Genomic DNA, 27,770 nt, shown 5'->3' with positions numbered 1-27,770 from the left:
GGACATACACCACGACCAAGCGGGATTCAACCCAAGGATGCAAGGATGGTTCAACATCCATACGTCAATCAATGTGATGCATCACATTAACAAAATAAAGGCTAAAAAGCATATAATCATCTCAATAGTTGCAGAAAAAGCATTTGACAAAATTCTACATACTTTTATGATAAAAACTCTCAATAAAGGCCATATGTGACAAACCCACAGTGAATATCATACTCAATGGTGAAAAGCTGAAAGCCTTTCCTCTAAAATCAGGAACAAGACAGGGATGCCCACTATCACCACTTCGATTCAACACAGTATTGGAGTCCTGGCCACAGTAATCAGACAAGACAAAGAAATAAAAGGCATTCAAACTGGAAAGGAAGAAGTAAAACATTATTTGGCAGATGACATGATACTGTATATAAAACACTCCACCAAAAAACTATTATAACTAATAAATGACTTCAGTAAAGTTTCAGGATACAAAATCAATATAGAGACATTTGTTGCGTTTCTATAAATCAATAATGAATGATCAAAAGAAGAAATTAACAATTCCATTTATAAATGCATCAAAGAGTATAAAATACCTAGGAATAAATTTAGCAAAAGAGGTTAAAGACCTGTACTCCAAAACACCAATGGCATTCTTCTCAGAATTAAAATTGATCCTAAAATTTATATAGAACCACCAAAGAATATCAAAGAAATCTTGAGAAAGAATAAAGAGGGAGATATGCTCCCTGACATCAAACTGTACTATAAAGCTACAATAATCAAAACAGTATGGTAATGGCATAAAAACAGATATAGACCAATGGAATAAACAGCCCAGAAATAAATCCTTGCTTATATGGTTAATTAGTCTAACAGACAAGAATACCAATGGGGTAAAGACAGTCTTTTCAATAAGTATTGGGAAAACTGGATAGATCTTTGCAAAAAAATGAAACTGGACCAATTTCTTATACAATATACAAGAAAAACCCCCAAAAACAAAAATCTCAAAATGGATTAAAGACTTAAATGTTAGAGCCTGAAACTAACAGAACTAGTAGAAACTAACTCCTAATATAAAGCATAGGCAGTAAGCTCTTTGACATCCCTCTTAGCAATACCTTTCTGGATCTGTCTCCTCAGGCAAGGGAAACAAAAGAAAAATAAATAAAACTACATCAAACTGAAAAGCTTTTGCACAACGAAGGAAATCATCAAAAAAATGCAGACAACCTTCTGCACGGGAGAGGATATTTGCAAAAGATACATTTGGCAAAGGGTTAATAGCTAAAATTTATAAAGAACTCATAAAACTTAACACCAAAAACCCCCAAACAATCCAAGTAAAAAGTGGGTGGAGGACCTGAATAGACATTTCTCCAAAGAGGGCATAGAGATGGCCAATAGACAGATGAAAAGAAGCCCAACATCACTAATCATCAGAGAAATGCAAATTAAAACCATAATGAGAAATTACCTCTCACTTGTCAGAATGGCTACCATCAATAAATCAACAAACAAGTGTTAGTGAGGATGCGGAGAAAAGGCAACCGTCATACGTTGTGATGGGATTATAAATTAGTGCAGCCACGTTGGAAAACAGTATGGAAATTCCTCAAAAAATTGAAAGTAGGGCTACCATGATCCCGCAATTCCACTTCTGGGTATTTATCCAAAGAAAACAAAAACACTAATTTGAAAAGATATATATACCCCTATGTTCATTGCAGCATTACTAGTAATAGCCAAGATATGAAGCAACCTAGATGTCCATCAATAGATGAATGGATAAAGAAAATGTGGTGTGCACGCGCGCGCGCACACACACGAGTATTACTCACCAACAAAACAGAATGAAATCGTGCCATTTGTGACAACATGGATGGCTCTAAAAGGTATTATGCTAGGTGAAATAAGTCAGACAGACCAAGACAATACCATATGATCTCACTTATATGTGGAGTCTAAAAACAAAACACAAATAGGTGCACAGATATACAGAACAAACTGACGGTTGCCAAAGGGCAGGGAGGGTAGAAGGATGGAAATAAAAAATAAAAACATAAACTGAAAAATGAAACATTAATTATTATGTTGTCCATTTTGGCTCAATATTTGACTACCCATATAAATCCAAAGTACAATTCCAATAGACTCTCTTTACCAGTGCTGGGGGACCAAATCTAAAAAGCTAGGCAGAATTCTAATCTTATTGCAATACTGGCATCATAAGCTTAGATACAAAATTCCCCCCCATCCTCCATTGCTTGAAAAACCTATGGATAAACCATTTAACACATTCAAGTCAATTTTCCTTTAGAGATGTAAATACAAGAGAAAAAATATCAGTGACAACAGGACTATACTACATTTCAGAGCTATTTTTCAGATTTGTAAGCAATGAAGCAAAGACTGGATAGAGCAGAACACATCACACAAAAGCCCAAGGATACATTCCATCAAGTTTGCTGAACTTGTAACCAGTGCTAGTATGGGGCGTCCCTGTACAGAGATCTCTTGGACACGACATGAACTGTGGTTAGTTCTGCCCTATTTCACTGTATGGATTTACGGCAGTTTACCAGTTAAAGACCCATCCCAGAAACCATGTGTGGCTTACATATTTGCCATTCCTGCTCTGGTATGGCATAAATAAATCACGGCGCTTGGTCAGTACAGCCAGCTTGTAAAGTGATTCATGGAGCCAGCAGCACCATCCCCTAGGACTGTGGACTTTATTACAGTAAACCTCAGAACAAGATACAATTTCCTGACTCAAGAAGCAGCTTTTAAATCAGGACACCTGCACAGCCCTGGAATCGCTTAAAAAATACAATAGGTCTCAATCCACCAGTTTCTCAGCGCTGGCTTGCACTTGCCCAGGCCTGTCCGTTTTAGCACTAAATACTCAATTCCAAGTGCATCCCTTCTGAGTGAATTATTATGGTGACACAACGATAGAATAAACAAATGCGTCCCATCCTCTTTTCTCCTTTGTCCTCGGTTTTTCCGACTTTATTTACCCACTCAAGAATATAATGTTCCTCATGTCAAATTTCCCTCTCTGTCCTTTTCCCAGCCTTTAAAATGCATAAACCATGAAGAGCACCTTTTAAGTGCCTAAAACAACAAAGCAAGGGACTGTGAACCTGGTTTACCTCTAGAGAACCCAAGTTAGAGTGATCCTGGGGACAAATCACAAGGACATTCTCTGGGCTTGGAGGCCTACGCTGCAATCAGTACGATTTACGAGTAGGTAAATATCATCTACATTTTAAACCAAGACTGGCAATAGATCCATACTCTTGTTTAGGGAAACTGTAAATATAACCAGTTGTAAAGGTTATGTGATTGTCAAATTCCTAAGGGATTTTTACATTAAGCTCTAAGTATACTATCTTTTACTGAGTTATCTTTTATATTCTCAACTCTTTGGATCAAATGCTTAGAGTCACTAAAACAAATAAACAAAATCACATTCTTAGTTATCAAAAGGAACTACTTTTAAGCCGAGATGCCAAACAGTTTTTAGCTAGACAAAAAACTATCAATCCTAATCAGTCTCATTTTGGATTTACTAAAGCCTCCCTGCCACAGGCCAGTCACATACTAATGTTGTTTTATGCTTTTTCTTGTAGAAACCCTGGAGAAAAAGAAGTGTTGTGACTCTATTGTGAGCATAGATCTGACTCCAATGCCCTGATCCTTTGAGATACAACTGAGGCAAATTTATTTTTATTCAAGAAAGACTGACTTGATTAATTGTTGTTTTGCGGCCAACAAAAAACACTACAGTGCTCTACTGCACTCCTTTACAATAAAAAACAGGCCAAAAGAAAATATGGAGTTTAGCTCGTTAACCTCTTCACACCTTCCCAAGTCATTGAAATGACTGGACTGTACACAACCTGAGGTGTTTAAAATGTGAGCATGGCAACTGGAGGTCAAGGTAAACAACAATAATTAAATCATACACATATCAGGGCTCTGAGCTTTCCAGTGAATCAAAAAGAGGGGAAGAAATGACTGTGGGAATTCTCAGCAACTAAAAACAAACTACAAATGAGGAAAATGTGACCTCTCATATATCTCAAGGGACACAGGTCTTTTTAAGTCCTGAGTAGGAAATCTTGTCATATTATGTTGTAAGACATTACACACTTTTTTCCCTTAAGATGATTCTTCATCACTGACCATAACATCTAACAAGTCTCCTAAAATGAATTTAGTAACAAAAGTTATTTAATTAATATACATTACAACTTCTGGAAACAAGAGATGCAGACATGTTCCTCCTTAATGACCTCTCTGGCTCACTTCTTACATCTGTGTCTTGCTAGAAAAGACATCCAAACCAGGAAGGGGCAGTGGGCAGATCATTTACATTGGTCATGGAGCTGTTTCTCACTAGGCAATGCCACAAACCTTTGTAGCCTGCCAGAGAGTGTAAATAAACACGGCAGATAGCATGCTGTAAAATGAACCACACTCTAGAGAATCCCTAGTTGGAGAGATCTATGAGAAAACAAAACACAAAATAGTGTTTATTTCTAGATAAGCCTTTCCTTGCCAGGTTAAGAAATCTGGCAGCAAAAAGAATACTTTTTGTTGCTAATATGAAAATTGATACCAATCACAAAATTTATTTACTTTGTAGGAAATACATCTTAAAGGCCATCAAAATAGACACATTTGAGTTTTACAAAATTTCTCTACATAGTAATTACTACATTATCTAAATTTCCCTCTTCCAAGTAGTTAACTTTGATTTCGGTGTATTTAAAACTGACTAATAAGTTAAGTACACTTTGAAAAAATACCTGGCACTAAAATATATACTAATATTTCAATGACATATTTTAAGAAGATGCATTTGCAAACTGCTAAGAATGAGTTTTAACAAAGACAAATAATTGCATTTGTCTCAATTCATTACTATTAAACACTAGATTAAAAATACCATCCTCAATGGATCCTGGCCCCAATACTAAAAAAACCAAACCTCCCCCCCCAAAAAAACCCCCAAAAAATCCTCAAAACACTCTATTAAGTAAACAAACGTCACAACAAACTGTTTCCTATACACCACAATAGCTGACTGATAATATCTACTTACTCTGTTAGGCTCAATCAGTGGTTCTCCTAGAAATGAAAGGATTGCCAGATTTTTCAGTTGGGCCATTAGTTGGCTAAGTTTTTTAACTAAAACATAAAGATTTTTCCTGTCATTAAGGACTAGGACCCCTTTTGAAGTTTACCATGTTTTTCCCCTTCAGTTTCCTCCTTTGTAAAGAGGGACCTATATTAAATAGACATGAACATTAGCAAATATTTGTAAATAGCCCTGAAAAAATGTACAGTGACACAGTGAAATGTGTTTTCATCTAAGGAAAACCCTTTCGGTGTTTTCTCCAGTATTAGTGATTTCGATAGTTCAATACACAGCTAGACAGGAAGACAAACCTACTCTTTCCAGTCAAGACCACTTCTCACCCAGACTACTTAACTGTTACAGATTCTACTATGAAGATAAGCTGGTACTATGTAAAATCTAAGACTTTTAGATACACATGTGAAGAGAGATCGTAAACATTTTATGTGTAACACAAGCACTGGCTTATTAGAAATGATATTTTTCAAAATTGTATGAAGCAGAATATTAAAGTCACTTAAGGTTTAATGACAAAATACGTGTGTACCATATTTTACAATGCACACCCACGTTTTAGGGCCAAACTTTCAGGGGAAAAAATCTTTTGTTGTAATTTTTTAATTCAAGGTTTTATTTGTTTACATTTAGCACTTGTTTTTTGTATTAGAAAGGAATTTTAGCATTTTTTTCAACACATTATGGTACAAGAAATTTTATATAACAAATAATTATGAAACACAAGAACAAATACAAGGTATAAGAAATTTTATGTACCGGTAACAAATTTATGATATTTGCTCATAGAAGGCCAAGAACTCTTCATCGTTGCAAGTTCGTGGTAAGTTCAACAAAACCAATTATTGTATTCCAGGGTATTATTTTGCATACGGATATTGTTATTGATTGCTAGAGTTACACTTTTAACTCATAAGCATAAATAAAATAATTAAAAACATTTATGTAGATACGGAGTTAGTACCACCCATGTATAATGCACATCCCTCACAAATTTGGGCAAAAAAGTGCACCTTATACACAGCAAAATGTAGTATATTTAGGTGCTCCAATGTTGGGTATATATATAATTATGACAATTACATCTTCTTGATGAATTGACCCCTTTCTCACTATATAATGACCTCTTTATCTCTAGGTACTGTTTTTGGCTTAAGTCTATCTTGTCTGATATAAGTGTAACTACCGCTGTTCTCATTTGGTTTTTTACTTGCATGGAATACAGTGTTCCCCCGAAAATAGACCTAACCGGAAAATAAGCCCTAGCATGATTTTTCAGGATGACATCCCCTGAACATAAGTCGTAATGTGTCTTTTTGAGCAAAAATTAATATAAGACTTGGTCTTATTTTCGGGGAAACATGGTATCTATTTCCATTCCTAAATGTTAAGCCTGTGTGTTTCCTTCAAGTTGAAGTGAGTCTCTTGTAGGCAGCATACCGTTTAGTATGTAATATTATTTTATCCATTCAGCTATTTTACACCTTTTGTTTGGAGAATTTAATCCATTTATATTTAGAGTACCGTATGTAGGTAGTGACTTACTAATGCTATCTTATTCATAGTTTTCTGGCTGTTTCGTAGTTCTCTCAGACTCCTTTCTTCTCTTGATGCCTTCCTTTACAAAATGATGATTTTCCATAACGGTATGCTTTGATTCCTCTCTCTTTATCTTTTGTAAATCTATTATAAGTTTTAGCTTTGCGATTACCAGGAGGCTTTAAATAAAACATCTTATAGATTAAGTCTATTTTAAGCTGAAACAACTTAACTTGGATCATATATAAACGCTCTACTCTTTCACTCTTCCACCCTTATGGCTTTTTATGTCACATTTTACCTATTTTTATACTGTGCATTCATTAACAAATTGCAGTAGCTACCGTTATTTTTAATACTCTTGTACTTTAACTCCAGAATTTTAATATTACTGTCTTATACTAGAGTTAACACGCCACCTATTAAGTATTAGAATATTCTGAATTTGATTATATACTTCCTTTTACCAGTATATTGTGTATTTTCATGTTACTAATCAGCATCCTTTCATTTCAGCTTGAAAAACTGCTTTCAGCATTTCTGGTAAATCATCTTTTATTTGTCTGGGAACGTGTTTATCTCTTCTTCATTTCTCAAGGACAACTTTGCTGGGTCTTGGTTGGCAGTCCCCCCCCCCCAAAAAAAAAAAACAAAAAAAAAAAACTTTGAATATATCATCCTATTCTCTCCTGGCTTGTAGAGTTTCTGCTGAGAAATTCACTGATGGTCTTACAGAGGTTTTTGACAGTTTTATTATAAAGTTTCTAAGAGAGGATTTCTTTTTTTTTTCAGTTTTATTGAAATGTAATTGACATATAACACTCTATAGTAAGTTTAAGATGACTAAACATATATATAGTGAAATCATTACCACAATGAGTTTAGATTACACCCATCACCTCGTATACTACCAAAAATTTCTTTTCCTTGTTATGAAAACTTTTAGGATTTATTCTCCTAGAAACTTTCATACTATATAGCAGTGTTAACTATGGCCATATTTTATGTTACATCCCCAGTACTTATTAATCTTGTAACTGGAAGTTTGTACCATTTGACCATCTTCACTCAATTTCCCCATTCCCCACACCTCTGGTAACCACATATCTGTCTCTTGTCTGTGAATTTAGTTTTTATAGATTATACACATAAGTGAGATCATGCAGTATTTGTCTGTCACTGATTTATTTCACTTAGCATAATGCCCTCAGGGTCTATCCATGTTTTCACAAATGACAGGCTTTCCTTCTATTCTATGGCTAAATGATATTCCATTGGATATATATATATATATATATATATATATACACACACACACACACACACACACACACACACACACACACACACACACCACATTTTCTTTATCCATTCATCTAGTGATGGATACTTAGGTTGTTTCCATACCTTAGCTACTGTAAATAACGTCACAATGAACACAGGGGTGCAGATATCTTTTTGAAATAGTTATTTCATTTCCTTTGGATATATACCTAGAAGTGGAGTTGCTCGTAGTCCTGTTTTTAATTTTTGGAGAAATCTCCATATTTTTTTCCATACTGGCTATACAAGCATTCCCTTTTCTCCACATCCTCACCAACACTTGCTATGTATTTCTTGCCTTTTTAATGAAAGGCATTCTAACAGGCATGAGGTGATATCTCATTATGGTTTGATTTGCATTTTCCTAATGGTTAGTGATGTTGAACACCTTTTCATGTACCTGTTGGCCATTTGTGTGTCTTCTTCGGAAAAAAACACGTCTATGCAGATCCTCTGCTCATTTTTTAAATTGATTTTTTTTTTTTTTTTGGCTGTTGAGTTCTATGAGTGCTTCATATATTTTGGATATTAACCCCTTATCACATATGTGATTTACAAATATTTTCTCCCATTCCATAGATTGGTTTTCATTTTAAATATAATTTGTTGTACAGAAGCTTTTTGTTTGATGCCATCCCACTTACTGATTTTTGCTTTTGTTGTCTTAACTTCTGGTGTCAAATCTAAGAAAAAAGTTCCACTGGACTCTTCATAGGGCTTGCATTGCATCTGTAATAGCTTTGGAGAGCATGGACATTTAACAACATTAATTATTCCAATCCATGAACATAGAATATCTTTCCATTTATTTGTGTCTTCCTCAGTTTCCTTCCTCAATGTCTTGTAGTTTTCAGTGCAGGGATCTTTCACCTCCTTATTTAAAGTATATATCTTAAGTATATATACCTTGGGTAAAGTATACATCTTAAGATATCTTATTGTCTTAATGCTGATACAAAGGGGAACATTTATTTTCTTTTCAGAGAATTTGTTGTTAGTATACAGAAATGAAAACTGGTTTTTATATGTTGATTTTGTATCCTGCAACTTACAAATTTGTTATTAGATTTAACTGTTTTTTTGGTCATTTTTAGGATTGTCTCTCTATATATATAAAATCATGTCATCTACAAATAGAGACAATTTTACTTCTTCCTTTCTAATTTTGATGCCTTCTATTTCTATTCCTTGTTTACTTGTTCTGGCTAAGACTATGTTGAATAGGAAGAACAGAATTTCTTTAAGTTGATTTTGTTTGGTGACTTATGAGCTTCATGAATTTGGATAACCAAATCTCTCCCCAGATTTGGGAAGTTCTCAGTCACTATTTCTTTAAATAATCTTTCTGCCAGCTTCTCACTCTCTTCTCCTTTTGGAACTCCAATAATTTACACATTAGTCCTTTTGATGATACCCTCATTCCCCCCCCCCCCACACTTGTTCTCAAAGTTCTTTCCTCATTCTCACTGAATCTTGTTTCATCAAGTCTGCTGTTTATACATGTTACATTTTATTCATCGAATTCTTCAGCTCTAGAATTTCTGGTTGGTTCTTTTTCACTTATATCTCAGTGTTAAACTTGTTTCGTTCATGTATTGTTTTACTAATTTCATTGACTTGCTTTTCTGTTTTGTCTTGCAGTTCATTGAGTTTCCTTAACACGTTACATACGGATCACGAGAATCTTCACGAGGGATTTAAACCCCGCCCTACGCAACATGTTAATACAGCTATTTTGAATTCTTTATAGGGTAAATCATAGCTCTCCATGTCTTTGGATCTGATAACTGGAAGATATTGTGATCTTTTAGTGTTGTGTTTCCTTGATTTTTGATATTCCTTTGAGTTTTACATCGCTGTCTTCACATTTGAAGTAGCAGCCACCTTCTCCAGTCTTTACTAACTTCCCACTCCAGTGTGTCCAAACTCATATATTTTTTTGCTCCAGTGGAGTTCTGGGTCTTCTTTGAACCTGTACTTCCACAAAAGCTCTCTTCTCTGTGGGTGACTGTCTAAATCAGGTTCTCCAGATCTCAGTTAACAGGGACTGAAGCTGGTTAATGTGTCACTTCAGGGTCTACAGCCAGGAATGAGGTCTGTCTGCTTATCACACAATGCATGAGCAGACAAGACTCCTTCCAGGTCCCTTGGTATATGGTGGTGGATTCTACAGGCACTTCTGTTTGTGGATGGATGTTGAATATTTGTTGTTGGGGAGGAGGGGGACAAAAATGAGAAACATCTTATGCCACCACGATGCTGACATCATTCCTCTGTCTTTCTACTTTGAAAAATAAAAATATACTGCCCCCCCAAAGAACTGTAGGAAAGATGAGAAAGATGGCAGAAATTGTTTCTGCAGTCTAAATATGACTTACACAAGTGTTTTATTGTCTGCCTGGCATTTTGTTTTGTTTTTAAATGAACCTGAATGCCTTTAGACTGTCCCACATCAATCATTTATATTATGTCCCACTTCAATAATTTGTATTATTTGCTTGGTCCTTCAATACATCTGAATTTGCTAGTACAGGCTTGCAAGATTAATAAACTGGACCAAGAAACATGGCAAAATCTTCCCATTTATGTGGACTGAATAGTGATCTCCTGACTTTCAGGTAGCTAGCTGCTTGAAAATTCAGAGTTATCTCCTGACAGCTTGGTGGGTGGGAGAGGATTAATTCCAGCACAGCATACTGCTAAGACTGGAAATCCCTCTGGTTTCACCCATCAGGCTATGCTGAAAAATGTCTGAGCATTTGAGTGTAAACTAGAAATCTTGGAACCTAAGTAGGGGTGACGACCACTGTGGCCTATGCAGAAATCTGAGCCACAGCAGAGTAAATAAATGTATTCATAGAACTAGATAGGATCAATTACTACTCAATCCAAAAACAAAGGAACCATCCTCGATTCCTCCATTTCCTTCACCCCTAATATTCAATCCATCAGAATGCCAAAGGTTCAACCTACAAATATATTCTAGATCTATAAATGTTAAAAATATACCATATACCATGGTTAAAATTCTTTGATGGCTCCCCATGCCCTCTAGAATAAAATTCAATCTCTTTTTAAGGCCTTAAATGGCCTCGGTCTTGTCTATTGCTTGGGGCACATTTCGTATGAGGCCCTTTGTTTATTATACATTTACCAATGGTCTTCTTTCTACTTTTCAAACAGGACAACCTCAATCCTGCCTGAGGTCCTTTGTATCTGTACCATCTTCTACTTGGAATAATCTTAACCCAGATATTCACAAGACTAGGTTCTTCTCAACATTGAGGAAATAAAATTCAAGCAAGACTTAAATGCAGCATTCCTGGACCTCATTGAAAAATTTTCCCAACACATCATGATACCTCTCCAGCGGTAAATTTCTATGAAAGAACACTTGTATTTTCTTCCTATTATGTAATCATTTTCTGAAACGATCTTATTTATTTCTTTACCTATTTTATGTCCATTTCCCCCACTAAAATGTAAAATCCATAAAGGCAGGGACCTTATCTGTCTTGATCACTTGTGTATCTCTTGATATTAGAACACTTTCTAGCACATAAAGAATATTTAATAAATGTTTGGTGACTGAATGAATTAACTGATCTTCAATAATTATATCATTTGTCAGCAGTGATCTGAACTTTGTAATTATCCCTTTCAGCTTGGTGTCTCCCGTCCAATGGAGACTCCATTAAAATGATACTAAAGAAATACAAATAAAAATAAACTTCATTGTTATGGGTTTATTTCCCATTTGTATTTCTGTTACATCGATATCAGATGGGAGAGTTCAACAAATCTCTACAAGAAATAACAAGAAAGCCAGTATGTGGACAGATGAACAGAAATGCAGGAAACTGCAGTACGGGACGCATGCCGCAGGGGGCTAATGTTGAGATGGGAGCAGATCTTCCTCTGCAAAACACCAAGAAATTCATGATTCAAAACCAGCATGTGGGATAGATATGAGAAACCATAAATAAAAGGTTTCATTCAAAGTTTATCTATTGAATAGCTGTAATAGTTCCTCACTTTCTTGTCTCCTTACACAGGACAAGCAGCTTATTATTTTCCCCAGCTATAACAAGCAAGCAAGCAAACAAGCGAAGAGATCTGAAGGGACCTGCTCTATGATACTAAAGAAACTACTCAGGGATATATAAGACTACTTATGACACGCTTGGTGCCCCTGAATAAATTTTTCATTCTTGCATTTGTGGGGGGGAGCCTCCAACCTAATAGCTGGATCTATGCCCACCCATCCTAAAGAGATGCCTGCCAGTTGACAAGTTCTGCTTATGTACATAAAACTACCACCAGCTGCATAATTCAGAGGAATGGATTAGCAGAAATCTCAATTCAGCAAGCTACTGCAATCAACTCAATTCTTAAATATGAATGGACAATTAAGGACATCAGACATATGTGGAAAATCTCCAAAATGGAAGAGAAAATAAACAATCTATAACTGAGGTAGGAGGAAACACAATTCAGGAAACAGAAGAAAGTTTTTAAAAAGGTCTAATTATATTTCTCAGAGAAATTCAATAAGATATTAAAGCTACAAAACAAGATTTAGGAGGCCATGAAAAGGAACATTCAGATTATAAGAAACTTAAAATGCTCATTACAAAAAAAATCAAAAAAAAAAAAAAATAAAAAATCAAAAGGCTAAAGATAAAGTCAAGAAAATACCCCCATAAAGAAAGAAATAAGGAAAAAATAGAGTTAAAAAATTAAGAGAAATTGAGGATTAATCTAGGGAGGTCCCAAATCCAACTGCTAGAGGTCTCAGAAGGTGATAATAGTGAAAAGGAAAGGAAAAGGCCAAAGAACGAATAGAAGAACTTTTTTTTTTTTTTTTAAGAATAACTTTTCTGACCTTAAACAAAGGGGGGAAGAAAGATATACCCCCAAATCCAGCAGTCTTCATTCAAAGTAAGACTTCTGGTCAAGATGTTTTAGAAAATTCATGCTTTGAGGCACAAAATACATAGCAATGACTAGGCTCAAATACAATTTAAACATATGCGTGGACCACAAATATGACAGAAGTCTAAAGTGATATGCAGGACTGAAGCCATAACCTGACAGAATCTGGATCAGTGAGTAGGCTGGGGTGACTAGGAATTTGACTCCTACCAGATGATGGGACTAAAATCACTTTATAGGATACAGGCTCACTACTTAAAACTAGGGTCCAAAACTCCCAGCCACTCACTCTTCCAAATTATTAACTGCTCTCCAGAATTAGAGCACAGAAAATCAAGAAAAAAATCCTCAAAAACAGAAACAGAACCAAGATATTTATTGGTTTTGTGACTTGATCTCTGAAAATTTCAGTATCACCCTGGGTCAGGAACCAATATTTTACTGGAAATGTTACTCGTACCACTATTTTTAAGTGCCCCATACTACATATTTTATTCAATGTTGATGGAGACATAAATTATTAAATAGACATTTCCTAAATAAGTGATATAATCACATAACGTAACACTACATAGCATGAGACTGAAGAACCATTAACTACATGTAACAACTTGAATAAAAATATAAAGTGAAAGAACCCAGACACAAGAGTATTTTATAATTCCATTTATATATAATACAAAAAAGGGTAAAGTTAATATATGTTTTAGGAAGTCAGAATGCTGGTTACTCAAGGGAGGTATTACTGATTGTATGGCTTCTGGAGTACTGGTAATATTCTGTTTCTTGATCTAGGGCTGAGTTATGTTAGTTTTTCAATTGTGAAAATTTAGTGAACTGGACAGGATGTACATTCTCCTATAAATGTAGTCTATTTCAACAAAAACTTAACAAAAAAGTTAATGAAATTAAAAACAAAGACCAAATAAGTGAACAGTTATCCTTGGAAATAGTTGAAGATGGAATCAATGAATTGGAAAATAGTTTTAGGAATTCACTCAGAACACAGAATAGAGCGATAAAGTGATAAAAATAGACAAGAGAAATTATGAGACATGGAAGAAAGATTGAGAGACTAATTTAAGTCTACTAGGATTTGCAAAATAAAAGAATTCTAGAGAAAATGAGGGAAAAATATTTGAAGAGATAATTGTTGCTAATTTTCAAAAATAGAAGAAAAAGATGAATCTTCAACTTGAAAGCATTACTGTCCAACTATCTGAATTTAGGAACTAAAGGCTAAAGGGAAGAGAAGTGGGCGGAAGGGTAGACGTACCGATAACCTTAGTTTACATAGTTGCTAGTCAACTAGAGCCTAGTCAACTAGAGACTATCAGAAATTGATGGAAGAGAAATTAAGAGTTTTAAGTGATTTAAACTGATAAAGGTAATAAATTAGAGTATGAAAATAATGATAATACTAGTACAAAAATTAGGAGAGTGAGAAAGAGCAGCAGCAGTTTGAGTTAAATCTTAACCTTTTGTAGCAAGGAATCAACACAAAATAACAGTATGAGCCCAAGGTCTAGAGTGATGAAGATACCTAAAAAAGAAAAAATGATTCAGCTCCTGCAGCCCACTGTCCACTTGAAAATATGAACTGACGTTTAACAGACGAATGGGAGTGAGTGGGTGGGGGAAAGAGCACATAAATGTGAATAATAAAATGGCAATGACTATGTAGCTATCAATAATCACTCTAAATATAAGTGGAGTATATGCTGCAATCAAAAGACATAGGGTAGTTGAATGGTTAAGAAAACAACACCCATACATATGCTTTCTACAAGAGATCCTCTTCAAATTGAAAAACACATACAGACTGACAGTAAAGGGATAGAAAAGATATTTCATGCAAATGGAAACAAAAAAGAATCTGGGGTAGCAATACTTATATCAGACAAAATAGACTTTAAAACAAAGACTACAGGAGACAAAGAAGGACATTAATTAATAAAAGGATCAATCCAAGAAAAGGATATAACCCTTGTAAAAATATATACACCCAACATAAAAGCACCTAAATATGTAAAGCAAATATTGACAGACATAAAGAGGGAGACTGACAGTAATACAGCCATAGTAGGGGTCTTTAACATCCCACTGAAACGAATGTACAGATCCTTCAGACAGAAAATCAACATGGAAACAGCAGCTTTAAATGACACATTAAATTAAATCCAGGTGGATTTAATTGATATTTTTAGAGCAATTCACCCCAAAGCAGCAGAATGTACATTCTTTTCAAGTGCACATGGAACATTTTCCAAGATAGGCCACACAAAACAAGTCTCAATAAATTTAAGAAGACTGAAATTGTATCGAGTGTCTTCTTTGACCACAATGCTATGAAATTAGAAATCAATTACAAGAAGAAAACTGGAAAATACACAAACACATGGAGACTGAATAACATGCTACTAAACAATGAATGGATCGACAATGAGATCAAGAAATCAAAAGAGGGCCGGCCAGGTGGCTCAGGCGGTTGGAGCTCCATGCTCCTGGCTCCGGAGGCTGCCGGTTCGATTCCCGCGTGGGCCGGTGGGCTCTCGACCGCAAGGTTGCCAGTTCGACTCCTCGAGTCCCGCAAGGGATGGTGGGTTCCGCCCCCTGCAACTGGGGTTGGGCACAGCACCTTGAGCTGAGCTGCCTCCCAGATGGCTCTGTTGGTTGGAGCGCGGGCTCTCAACCACAAGGTTGCCAGTTCAATTCCTCGACTCCCACAAGGGATGGTGGGCAGCCCCCCTGCAACTAAAATTGAACATGGCACCTTGAGCTGAGCTGCCACTGAGCTCCCAGATGGCTCAGTTGGTTGGAGTGCATCCTCTCAACCACAAGGTTGCCGGTTTGACTCCCGCAGGGGAAGGTGGGCTGTGCCCCCTGCAACTGGCAACGGCAACTGGACCTGGAGCTGAGCTGTGCCCTCCACAACTAAGACTGAAAGAACAACTTGAAGCTGAACAGCACCCCCCACAGCTGAGATTGAGAGGACAGCAAGTTGACTTGGAGAAAGGGCCTGGAGGTGCACACTGTTCCCCAATAAAGTCCTGTTCCCCTTCCCCAATAAAAAAAAAAAATCAAAAGATACCTAAGACTAATGAAAATGAAAACACAAAGACCCTAAATCTATGAAATGCAGTGAATGCAGTCCTACAAGGGAAATTCATAGCAATGCAGGCCTACCTAAAGAAACAAGGAAAATCTCAAATCATCAATCTGTACATCTAAGGGAACTGTAAAAAAAAAGAAACAGCAAAATAAGCCCAAAGTGAGTACAAGTAAGGAAATAATAAAGATCAGAGCAGAAATAAACAAAATAGAAACCAAAAATACAATACAAAAGATCAATGAAACCAAGAGCTGGTTTTTGGAAAAGATAAATAAAATTGACAAACCTTTAGCCACACTCATCAAGACAAAGACAAGGAGGATCCAAATTAATAAAATCAGAAATGAAAGAGAAGTCAAAACTGACACCACAGATATACAAAAAATTTTAAGAAAACTATTATATGCCAACAAATTAGACAATCTGGAAGAAATGGATAAATTCCTAAAAGCATACAATATTCTAAGGCTGAATCAAGAAGAAACAGAAAATCTGAACAGACAGATTACCACCAAAAAAATTTAATCAATAATTAACAAGCTTGCAACAAACAACAGTCCTGAACCAGATGGCTTCACAGGTGATTTTACCAAACATTAAAAAAGAATTATCACCTATTCTCCTCAAACTATCCCCAAAAAATCCAGAAGGAGGGAAGGGTCCCAAGCTCATTTCACAAAGCCACTATTACCTGATCCCAAAAGCAGACCAAGACATTACAAAAAAAGAAAACTATAAGCAAATATCCCTAATGAACATAGATGCAAAAATCCTCAACAAAATATTAGCAAACTGAGTTCAGCAATACATTAAAAAGATCATACACCATGATCAAGTGGGATTCATTCCTGGTATGCAAGGTTGGTTCAATATCTGCAAAATAATTAACATGACACACCACATAAACAAAATGAAAAATAAAAATCATATGGTCATATGAACATATGCAGAAAAAGCATTTGACAAAATCCAGAATCTATTTATGATAAAAATTCTCAGTAAAGTGGGAACAGAGGGATCATATCTCAACATAATAAAGGCCATATACGATAAAACCATAGCTAACATCATACTCAATGGGGAAAAGCTCAAAAAGAATTCCCCTTAAGATCAGGAAAAAGACAAGGATGCCCACTTTCTCCACTTCTATTCAACATAGTTCTGGAAGTTCCAGCTACAGCAATCAGACAAGAAAAAGAAATAAACGGCAACCAAATGGAAAGGAGGAAGTAAAACTGGTATTATTTGCAGATGACATGATACTATATATAGAGAACCCCAAGATTCCACCAAAACACTATTAGAACTGATAGATGTATTTGGTAAAACAGCAGGATACAAAATTAATATTCAGAAATCAGTTGCATTTGTATACACCAATAACGAACTACCAGTAGAGAAATTAAGAAAACAATCCCATTTACAATTGCTTCAAAAACTGTAAAATACTTAGGAATAAATTTAACCAAGGAAGTAAAAGACCTGTACTTAGAAAATTATAAGACCTTGAAGAGAGAAATTAAAGAAGGTACAAATAAATGGAAACATATACCATGATCATGGATGGGAAGAATATAGTTAAAATGTCCATACTACCTAAGGCAAATATAGATTCAACACAATTCCTATCAAATTACCAACGACATTTTTCACAAAACTAGAATAAATAATCCTAAAATTTGTATGGAACGATAAGAGACCCTGAATAGCCATTGCAATCTTGAGAAATAAGAACAAAGCGGGAGGTATCACGCTACCTAACATCAAATCATACTACAAGTCTATAGTAATCAAAACAGCATGGTAAAGGCGTTAAAACAGACACATAGATCAATGGAATAGAGTAGAGAGCCCAGAAATAAACCCGTGCTACATGGTAATTTAGTCTGTGACAATGGAAGCAAGAATTTACAGTGGGATAAAGACAGTCTATTTAATAAATGGTGTGGGCAAAACTAGACAGATACTTGCAAAAAAAAAAAAGAAAAAAAGAAACTGGACCACCTTCTTACTCCATATACAAGAATGAATTCAAAGTGGATTAAAGACTTACATTTAAGACCTGAAACCATAAAACTCCTATACGAAAATATAGGATGTAAACTCTCAGACATTACCCTTAGTAATATTTTTACTGATATATCTCCTTTAGCAAGGGAAGCAAAAGAAAAAATAAACATGTGGGACTACATCAAACTAAAAAGTTTTTCCACATCAATAAAACAAAAAGACACCCTACTGAATGGGAGAAGTTATTTGCTAATGATACATCTGATAAGGAGTTAATATCCAAAAATTATAAATAATTCATATAACTCAACACCAAAAAAACAAACAACCCAATTAAAAAATGGGCGGAGGACATGAAGAGACATTTCTTTAAAGAGGACATACAGATGGCCAACAGACATATGAAAAGATATTCAACGTCAATAACCATTAGAGCAAGGGTGTCCAAACTGCGGACCATGGGCCAACTGCAGCCCGCAATCCATTTTTAATAGGCCCGCAACAAATTCCAAAAATATATTTAGTTTACTTAAATAAACCAGGTGAGGCAATACATACTTCACCTCGAATGAGTGGCCTGGCTGTTTGTGCATTTTACCGCATATGGCCCTTGGTGAAAAACGTTGAAAACAGTTTGGACACCCCTGCGTTAGAGTAATGCAAATCAAAACCACAATGAGATACGACCTCACTCCTTTCAGAATGGCTATCATCAATAAATCCACAAATAGCAAGTACTGGCGAGTACGTGGAGAAAAGGGAACCCTCGTGCACTGTTGGTGGGATTGCAGATTGGTGCAGCCACTATGGAAAACAGTATGGAGGTTCCTCAAAAAATTAAAGGTAGAACTAACTTTTGACCCAGCAAATCCACTTCAGTGTATCTATCCAAAGAATTCCAAAATACTAATTCGAAAAAATATATGCACACCTATGTTTACTGCAGCGCTGGTCACAATAGCCAAGACATGGAAACACTGAAATGTCCATCCATAGACCATTGGATAAAGAAACTATGTTACCTTTTACAATGGAACATTACTCGGCAATAAAGAAGAATGAAATCTTTCCATTTGCAACAACATGGATGGCCCTAGAGAATATTATGCTAAGTGAAATAAGTCAGACTGAGAAAGACAATACCAAATGATCTCACTTATATGTGGAACTAAAGAACAGAATAAACAAGCAAACAAAACAGAAACAGACTCAGAGATATACAGAAAAAACTGATGGTTGCTAGATGGGGAGGGGTTGAGGGTGGGGAAGGAGGTGAAGGGATTAGAAAGTACAAATTGGTAGTCAAAATATAGCCTCAAGTGATCAGTTGTTGCGGTTGGTGGGCAGTAACCGAGTCAATATGCTGCGGAATCTGCTGGCTCTTCGTCAGATTACCCAGAGGACCATAAATACTGCTTCACGCAGGCAGATTGAAAATAAAGTTCCAGAGAAACAAAAGCTATTTCAGGAGGATAATGGAATTCCAGTGCATCTAAAGGGTGGGGTAGCTGATGCCCTCCTGTATAGAGCTACCATGGTTCTTACAGTTGGCGGAACAGCATATGCCATATATCAACCGGCTATGGCTTCACTTCCCAAGAAGCAGGGTTGACTTCAGTTCATTCTTCCAGCAATTAGCTGGTTCAATTTCATTCAGTTCTCTGTGGACCAGTAAGCTGATAAATAAGAGTTCTTCTTTGCGGATCAATATTTATTGACTTGTACTAACTGCCACCAATAAAGCAGTCTGTACCATGAAAAAAAAAAATAGTCTCAGGGATATGAAATACAGTTTGGGGAATATAACCAATAATGTAAAGATTGTGTAGGGTGCCAGATGGGCACGGGACTTATCAGGCGGGTCACTTCACAGACTGTGTAGATGCCTGACCTGTACACCTGAAGCTGAAGTAGAATAATATTGAATGTCAACTATAACTACATATATAGTCATGGGATGTAAAGGACAACATAGGGAATGTAGTCAATACGATGTCAGAGGGGTAGTAGATTGGGGGGTTATCACTTTGTGAGGGGTGTAAATGTCTAACTATTACGTTGCTTTGTAGACCTGAAAATAAAATAAATAAAATAAAATAAAATAAAATAAAATAAAATAAAAAGGAAGAAAACTGCAGACCTGCTGCATAGTTGCGAGTGTTGTCGCCCACATGCAGAAACTATAATGCTTATAGATCAGGAAGCCCATGTACAGTCTGACCCCATAAGGAAAACACTTGAAAACCACTGAAGTGTTATAATATCTTCAAAGAGTTAGAAATGCTGGTCACCAGAACTTGTAATAAACAAAGTAAAGAACTCAGTAGTGTTCATTAACTTAGTGCTGTTCTAATTATATTAAAGCTGGTGAAACAGAATATAAAATATCAAAATGATCTACACGTAGGAAGCATTACTAAATGAAAACATTTTCCAGCAATATAGAATGCAGTGTGTGTGTGTGTGTGTTTGTGTGTGTTACATGTTTAGATTTTACTGAATTAGAACAACGGTCATCCAAAGACGTACAGGAAAAAAATAGATAGTATGTTAACTTTGGAATAAGTTACAGTATTTTAGTATGCTTTTGAATATAAATTCTTGTAACATTTCAAAGGAAATTCTAGAGAATAATTAGATTAATACATTAAGTCAATTTGAATCACCTAAAATCACTTTCTATTATCTTAAGCAGTATATATATAAAAAGAGGGACTTTCATAGTTACACATTTATGTCAGTAAATAATTCATTTTTTATAATTGCTGATCATCTAAAGTGGCAAAAAAAGTAGACCAGGTAACCTGAAGCACATCCGAGCAACGTTATGTAAAGAAAAAGGATGGAAATCAGTGTACCAGATGCAGTTTTTAGCAGGAGCATAAAGGAAAAAAGAAAAAAGTTGCACTTAGGATCTCTTCAATTCTTTGGAGTTGGAGACTTTTACACTCAGGGAAGGTTGGATGTCAACAGAAACCACTGACAATTAACTTTCCAGCAGTTTTTGTAATTTGACATCCTTGACAAGAAAAGTTTTAGGAAGTCTTTGAGGTACAAATGATTTGGGAGGTTAAACTACCGCAAATGAATTTGGAAGAAACACAAGACATTTTAATATATTGCAGTGATCGATAGTATGTATTTATTTTTAAAAGGCTAGTATTTTCTACTATGTGTATATACATATCACCACTTCAAAATTTATCTCTTTATAGGAATTACCCTGAAGCTATCACTGGCAAAATTATAGTGGCTTACACACAGAGCAATGCAAGAATGCAACGTGTCTGATAACATGTAAACTTGGCCTAAGGATTAATGATTGCTCACATCAGCCATCGCTCCTGAACAGGTGTTGGACTCACCGAAGCACTATAACATTCCTATCCTCAATGTGTGTATATAAGTATGTACACTATTATTTCCCACTCATGCTCATTTTCTAATTGTCTGGTAATATAAAAGAAGTCACATTCACAAAATCAACGCAGGTGAAGCTCTCCTTCCTAGTAAACCAGGTTCACTTCTGTCTCTATATTTACATTTCAATAGTGTGGAATTGGTAACAGATATTCTACGACTGAGTTTCATCCCTCTAAATATTACCCCTCAAGATTTAATTTTAGAATAACTTTGGAAGAAACAGGAAAAAATTTACTATGTATTCACATGCAACATGTGCTGGCCACTGTATTATATAAGGTCAGACAATTAAGTTCGCGAACACATCCTAGAAAAAGTGCTACATCCCTCATTGCTGAATATCACTACGGTCACTTTCGAAGTACTTCCCTTGGGAAGCTGTGCACTGACGCCAGTGCCTAGTTCACCCTTCAAGCAATTTTGGAACTCTTTCTGGAATGGCCATCAGAGCTGTTGTCATATTACCCTTGATGTCCTGACTGTCATCAAAATGTCTTCCTTTCAATATTTCCTTTATCTTCAGGTAAAGAAAGAAGTCACTGGGGGCCAGATCAGGTGAGTAGGGAGGGTGTTCCACTAGTTATTTGTTTACTGGCTAAAAACTCCCTCAGCCAGTGCCTTGTGAGCTGGTGCATTGTTGTGATGCAAGAGCCATGAATTGGCAAAAAATTCAGGTCATCTTTCTCCCGCAACCTTTTCAGCACTTCCAAATAGTCAACTTGGTTAACTGTTTGTACAGTTGGTACAAATTCCTAACTAATAATCCCTCTGACACCAAAAAAGTTTAGCAACACTGTTTTGACTCGATTTGGATTGACGGAAATTTTGGTCATGAAGAATTGGATGACTTCCATTGTGCACTTTATGCTTTGTTTCAGGGTTGTATTGGCACACCCATGTTTCACCACCAGTGATAACACAGCCCAAAACATCGTCTTGCCTCTCCAAAAGGTCTTGACAAACTTTGATTCTCCTTTGCTTTTGTTTATCGGGGTGCTCCTTTGGGACCATTTTTACACACACCTTTCTCATGCCAAGATTTTCAGTTAAGATTCTCCTGTTATACAATCGATCTTTCCTTGGTCTGCTATGCTTCTCACAGTCAGCCGATGATTTGGATGCACAATTCGATGAATTTTTGCAATATTTTCTTACTGGCCACCCTGATCTCTCTTCATCAGTGACGCAGTGACGCGGTCTCTCCCCTCAGAAAAACGTTTAATCCATTTGTACACTGCCGTTTTCTTCATGGCATTATCCCCATACACTTGGACTAACATGTCCCTGATTTCACTTCCATTCTTGCCAAGTTAAACAAGAAACTGAATGTTTGTTTGTTGCTCTAATTCAAGCTCAGACATTCTCACGATGGCACACAAAAACATGCAACAATAATGAACACCACTCAGCAAGACATCGCTACATCTTGACAGGAACACAGCTGTGAGACACTGATATACCAAGGTTATGAAACCTTACTGAGCTCTTTGTACAGTGCTGCCAATGTAAACGCACGGTGGAAAGTTCGCAAACCTAATTGTCAGACTTCATATGTCTCTAGGATAGATTCTTTAATGGCATTGCTGAGTCAAAATATAATGCATATTTCATTTTGATACTTATTGCTAAATTGCTGTGAGCTGCGCCCTCCACAACTAGATTGAAACAATTATGTGACTTAGAGCTGATGGGTTCTGGAAAAACACACTTAAATAATAAAAGTTAAAAAAAAATTAAATGAAAACCCTCCCCCACCATAAACATAAACAGACAGACACATATTCTACATGCTTTTCCATTTACCATAGCTTTAGCTACTTTGAAAATGAAAACTGATTATAGGTAAGTAAAAAATTACAGGGATTAAACATGCCAAGCACATCTTCACGATGGCCAAAGGTTTGAAAACAAGAATGAGATTATTAAAATTCCAAGGCCTTTATTTTCTAACGATAATTTAACTCTTAATGTTTCAATGACAATACCAAAATGTAATATAATACATAAGAAGCTAAAAGACAAAGTCTGAAATAACAGCTCATTACAGTGAAGTCCTGCCATAAAACCCAAGTGATGCCTTTAGCAACGTAAGTGTATGTGCCTGACCAGCTATGAATGCATGGACACTAACTGGTAAATTACTAGAGAGAAAAGAACATGTATTCCATACAGCACCTAACACTGTTCTTCATACACAAAGGGCTTAGCCCAGAAACAGCACAAAAGCAGTGAAAGAAACAGAAATTCTGTAATATAGAAACTCAGTCTAAATCACATGATATAGACCATCACCTGTCTGGGGACTTTCGAATCAGTAGCCAAATCAGAGATGGGGTGAGTAACGAAGGGAAATTCTGTTTGCTATGTGCAGCAAAGCAGAAAGCGAACCAATACAGACAAATACTATCCTTAGGGCACACATGCAAAAATATATACATATTTAACATAAACGATATGGGATGAATTAAACATTGAAACTGATTCTTTAATTATAACAGCATAATAATATCACTATCGATTTTTAAAAAACGGGCAATGAAACTGACACTGACTTGAGACTAAGGGATGAAAAATGAAGAAAATGATCATTGTGGAATATAAAATAGCCAAAATAATAAGACAGCTATTATAAAGAAAGCATCAGGAAGTTCAAAAGTCAGAAACATGAAAGAAATACGGGCTGAAAGTTCTCTTCTTTGGGAACTTTTCCCCCTTTTTGTTGGGGATGACATCTTCTGCCACTTAGTTACTCCCACAGAGGAAATGCTTTTCTATAAACTCTTCTTCAAAATTACAAAGAGCTGAGAAATACACAGCAAATTTTTGGCAGTAAACGTTGGAGAGACTGTTGCTCAGAGCTGCTACACCCAAACACTAAGCTTCTCAGCAAACAGGGCCTGCTGCGGCCCCTACACTAATCTCAAGGGCCCCACTGCGAGCCCCTCGTGTTCTATATTGCCAGTGCCAACACCCCTTTCAATACTCTAAAGGTTCACTTGCAACTCTGCATAAACTGCCAGTTTCTCTTGGCTCCAGAGGCAGCTTCACCTGCAGGGTTTCATTTTTCTGTTTGACACCTTAATGTTGATTTTCCTATAAACTACAAAAGAGCCCTCTCCAGTGCTTCTCACACAATTACACAATCACCCCATTGTAACTCAGAAGAGGATTAATGATTGGGTTTTATTTGATTGTAGTTTTGATTAATCCTGACTTTGTTTAATTTGTGACCTCGCTGGAATCCCAAGGGCTGGGAATTAGAAAACGCACACTGTACCACTGTACTGAGCAGTCTGAGCTTGCCAATTTATTTCATGCCTCATTAGCCACAAAAGCTATGAAATGTTAGTCCAAAAACAGCTTCACATTTTTCAGGGTATGGGTACAAAATTCTGTATGAGCTTTTCATTCTGATTTAAATATCGTAAGCCAATAACGAAGTCTATCTGGTGATGCCCATTGACTCCTAACTCCAATTGGCAGGTATGGCATCTCAGGAAAATATCGAACTGGAGCAAGTAAGTCATCATGACGCAGCTGTCCTGACATCTAAGATTAGAATTAGGTTTTGTGGAAGGGCGAAAAAAATCTGCATTTTTAGATTGCAGAAAATTACAATATTCTTTGATAAATTTGTCTTTGGAATTAAAACCAAATCCGTATGAATAAATTTAACCTAATCTGTGTTAAATCTTAAAGATATTGCATCATGGGAAAGGTGCTGTAGTTTCCAGTTATCTACTATTTGAGAATCAGGTATTTATAACATTTTTATAAATATGATAATTTATAATACACAACATTCTATACAAAAGCTTTACTTTTTGGAGTTCCCAGAATGAACGAATTCTTTTATAAAAAACTGCAGAAGATACCCTTTTAAATGACACTCAATTCTGCTGACTGAGTAACTAAAAAAAATTCATTAAAGAATAGTAAAATTATACATATAAATGCACACGGCTTCACCGATCTTTGATGCAGGCAAGGCTCAAAGCTTGCCATATAATCCAATGACTAATTTTGCATGGTCTTTTTCGCATCTTGTCCAGTTCCAGTTTTGTTATAGTGAGGCTAGTATACTTAAAACATTTGAAAGCAATTTCAGTTTAAAACACTTTTAAATTTAAAAAATTTCTCCAATATTTAATAATGATCGCACTTTCGCTAATTCAACAATTTTTAAGTGACTTACTTGTATTGTCTTTCCAAAACAGCTCTAGCTTCATAGAAATATTTTTTCTTACAAGCATGTCACTGGTTTCAGATGATAAAAATACTAATTATAATATTAAGAATAACTGGAATAAACAAGTGTAGGAACAAATATAAGTACCTTTTAGTAATTGTACACCTTACGAGATTAACTGAGATATGCAAGTATCTTCAGGAGGAGTCTACTAGCTACTCTAGCATGATATTATATTACCGTATTTCCCTGAAAATAAGACCGGGTCTTATATTAATATTTTGCTCCAAAAGACGCATTAGGGTGTATTTTCAGGGGATGTATTATTTTTCCATGTACAACAATCTACATTTATTCAAATACAGTATGTCATCTTCTTCTGGAACATCGTCATAATGTACTAAATGCATCCGCTTGGCTGACGATCTTAACTGGGGCTTATTTTCAGGGTACGTCTTATTTTTTCATGTACAACAATCTACACTTATTCAAATACAGTCATGTCATCTTCTGGAACATCGTCATAATGTACTAAATGCATCTGTCTGGCTGACGATCTTAACTGGGGCTTATTTTCGGAGTAGGTCTTATTTTCGGGGAACACAGTACTAATCAGCATCGGTAGCAGAAAAGGAAAGCCCCTGTTACTCTGGCAAGTAGGTTAAGGGTTAGATGAAGGTTGGTCAAAAGGGCTTCTCATGTATTTAACAGTGGTGCTCCGCCTAAAAGCTGTTTACCATTTCAAACTATGGATTTGTGCTTCTGGATATAATACAATTGTTATCGGTTTTATAAAGTGCTGAGAGGTAGGAGCCACAATTCACTTTTCTGTCTTTCTCTAAATTCCATTACATCATCCATCTCTTATCTCTGTCTCTCAATGTACCAAGTCCAGAGTATAAACAGAATATTTTACAGGTAGAACAGCACTAAGAAAGGAAAAAGTCAGAGGATAAATTTGGGAAGGGGCACAGCTTCATATTTTAAAACCTTATAGAAAAGCTTCTGAGTATTATGTTATTTACTGACTAAAATCAGTTTGGTTGGCTCTCTGCAGTTTCATTTCTGTGAGCTGCTTGGGTATGTTCTTTGGCTACTTTTCCTTTGGGGCCAATGTTCTCATCTCACAGATGAAGAAACAGAGGCCTAGGAGGGTTAAGTACCTTCTTTAAGTCTCTACAGTGAATTCTTCATATTCCTGGAGCTAAGATCTGGGATCTTTCTCATCTTTCTAATATAACAGGTGTGTAGGAATGCTGCTAAAACAATGACAGGCAGTAAGCGTGGCATGTCAACAAAGCAGGCTCACCATACCCTTCAGTCCACGACATCCACCACCACAAAAAAGGAGAAAAAATTCTTTAAAGGATATTTGATATTTCTGAAACAATACTGAAACGATCATGGAAAAAATCACACTTTTGATCCTCTTTACACACATCTGGTTCAATGTTTTATGAAGTTTGAATTATATATGGGAGGCGAGTAGTCTCTTCTGAGTGAATGGTTGGTAGCGCTACAGGCTGATGCTAGTCTGGTAATTCTACTTCAGCTGAAGAGTCTAACACGCGGGGCAAAGTGAAGTTATGTTTCTGAACAGGAGAGGGGTGGCAGACACTGCTAGTTGCCTGTTCACTATCCATCCCATCAGCCTTGTTTACTAATGAAATCTGGGTTTTGAATCAGAGTCTCTGCCCAACTAAAACATGTAATTTTCGTAGCTCCCTTGAACTGATGGGGGTTGGTGTGGGGAGGACATGCTACACAGCCCTGGCCGATAAGAAGTAAGAGGAAATCTAGAGGGTAGGTCTTTGATAAAAGAGTTAGACTTAGTTGGCAAATATCTTTTGCTGCTGATATGTCTCCTTCCTCACAGTCTGGAATATGCATGCAAAGTCTCAGTCCACAGCCATTTTACAAGCATAAGGAGAAAAGCCATATATTAGAAACAGTGAAAAAAGAAAGAGACTAGGCCCTTTTGGTGTCATGCAACCAATAAGCTGCCCTAGATTGCTTACCTCCATGCCTCTTGTTAGATAAGAAAAATAAAACCCTATTTTATTAACATTTTCTTATACTTTTAT

The 27,770-nt window shown here is 36.1% G+C and overlaps 1 protein-coding gene and 1 pseudogene across 14 annotated transcripts in view; one reads left to right on the top strand and one right to left on the bottom strand.

The window, feature by feature from the left end:
• The window catches only part of ERC1 (ELKS/RAB6-interacting/CAST family member 1), a 491,277-nt gene that overhangs the window by 149,754 nt on the left and 313,753 nt on the right, over nucleotides 1–27,770 (bottom strand). The window lies entirely within an intron of this gene.
• Nucleotides 19,377–19,842, top strand: LOC109434412 (cytochrome c oxidase subunit 7A2, mitochondrial pseudogene; annotated as a pseudogene).

This window comes from Rhinolophus sinicus, chromosome 1, assembly GCF_057876585.1.
Source record: "Rhinolophus sinicus isolate RSI-liver-muscle chromosome 1, RSI-T2T, whole genome shotgun sequence".
Lineage (NCBI taxonomy): Eukaryota > Metazoa > Chordata > Mammalia > Chiroptera > Rhinolophidae > Rhinolophus > Rhinolophus sinicus.
Note: the sequence above shows the minus strand (reverse complement) of the source record. Positions and strands in the feature narration are given on the sequence as shown.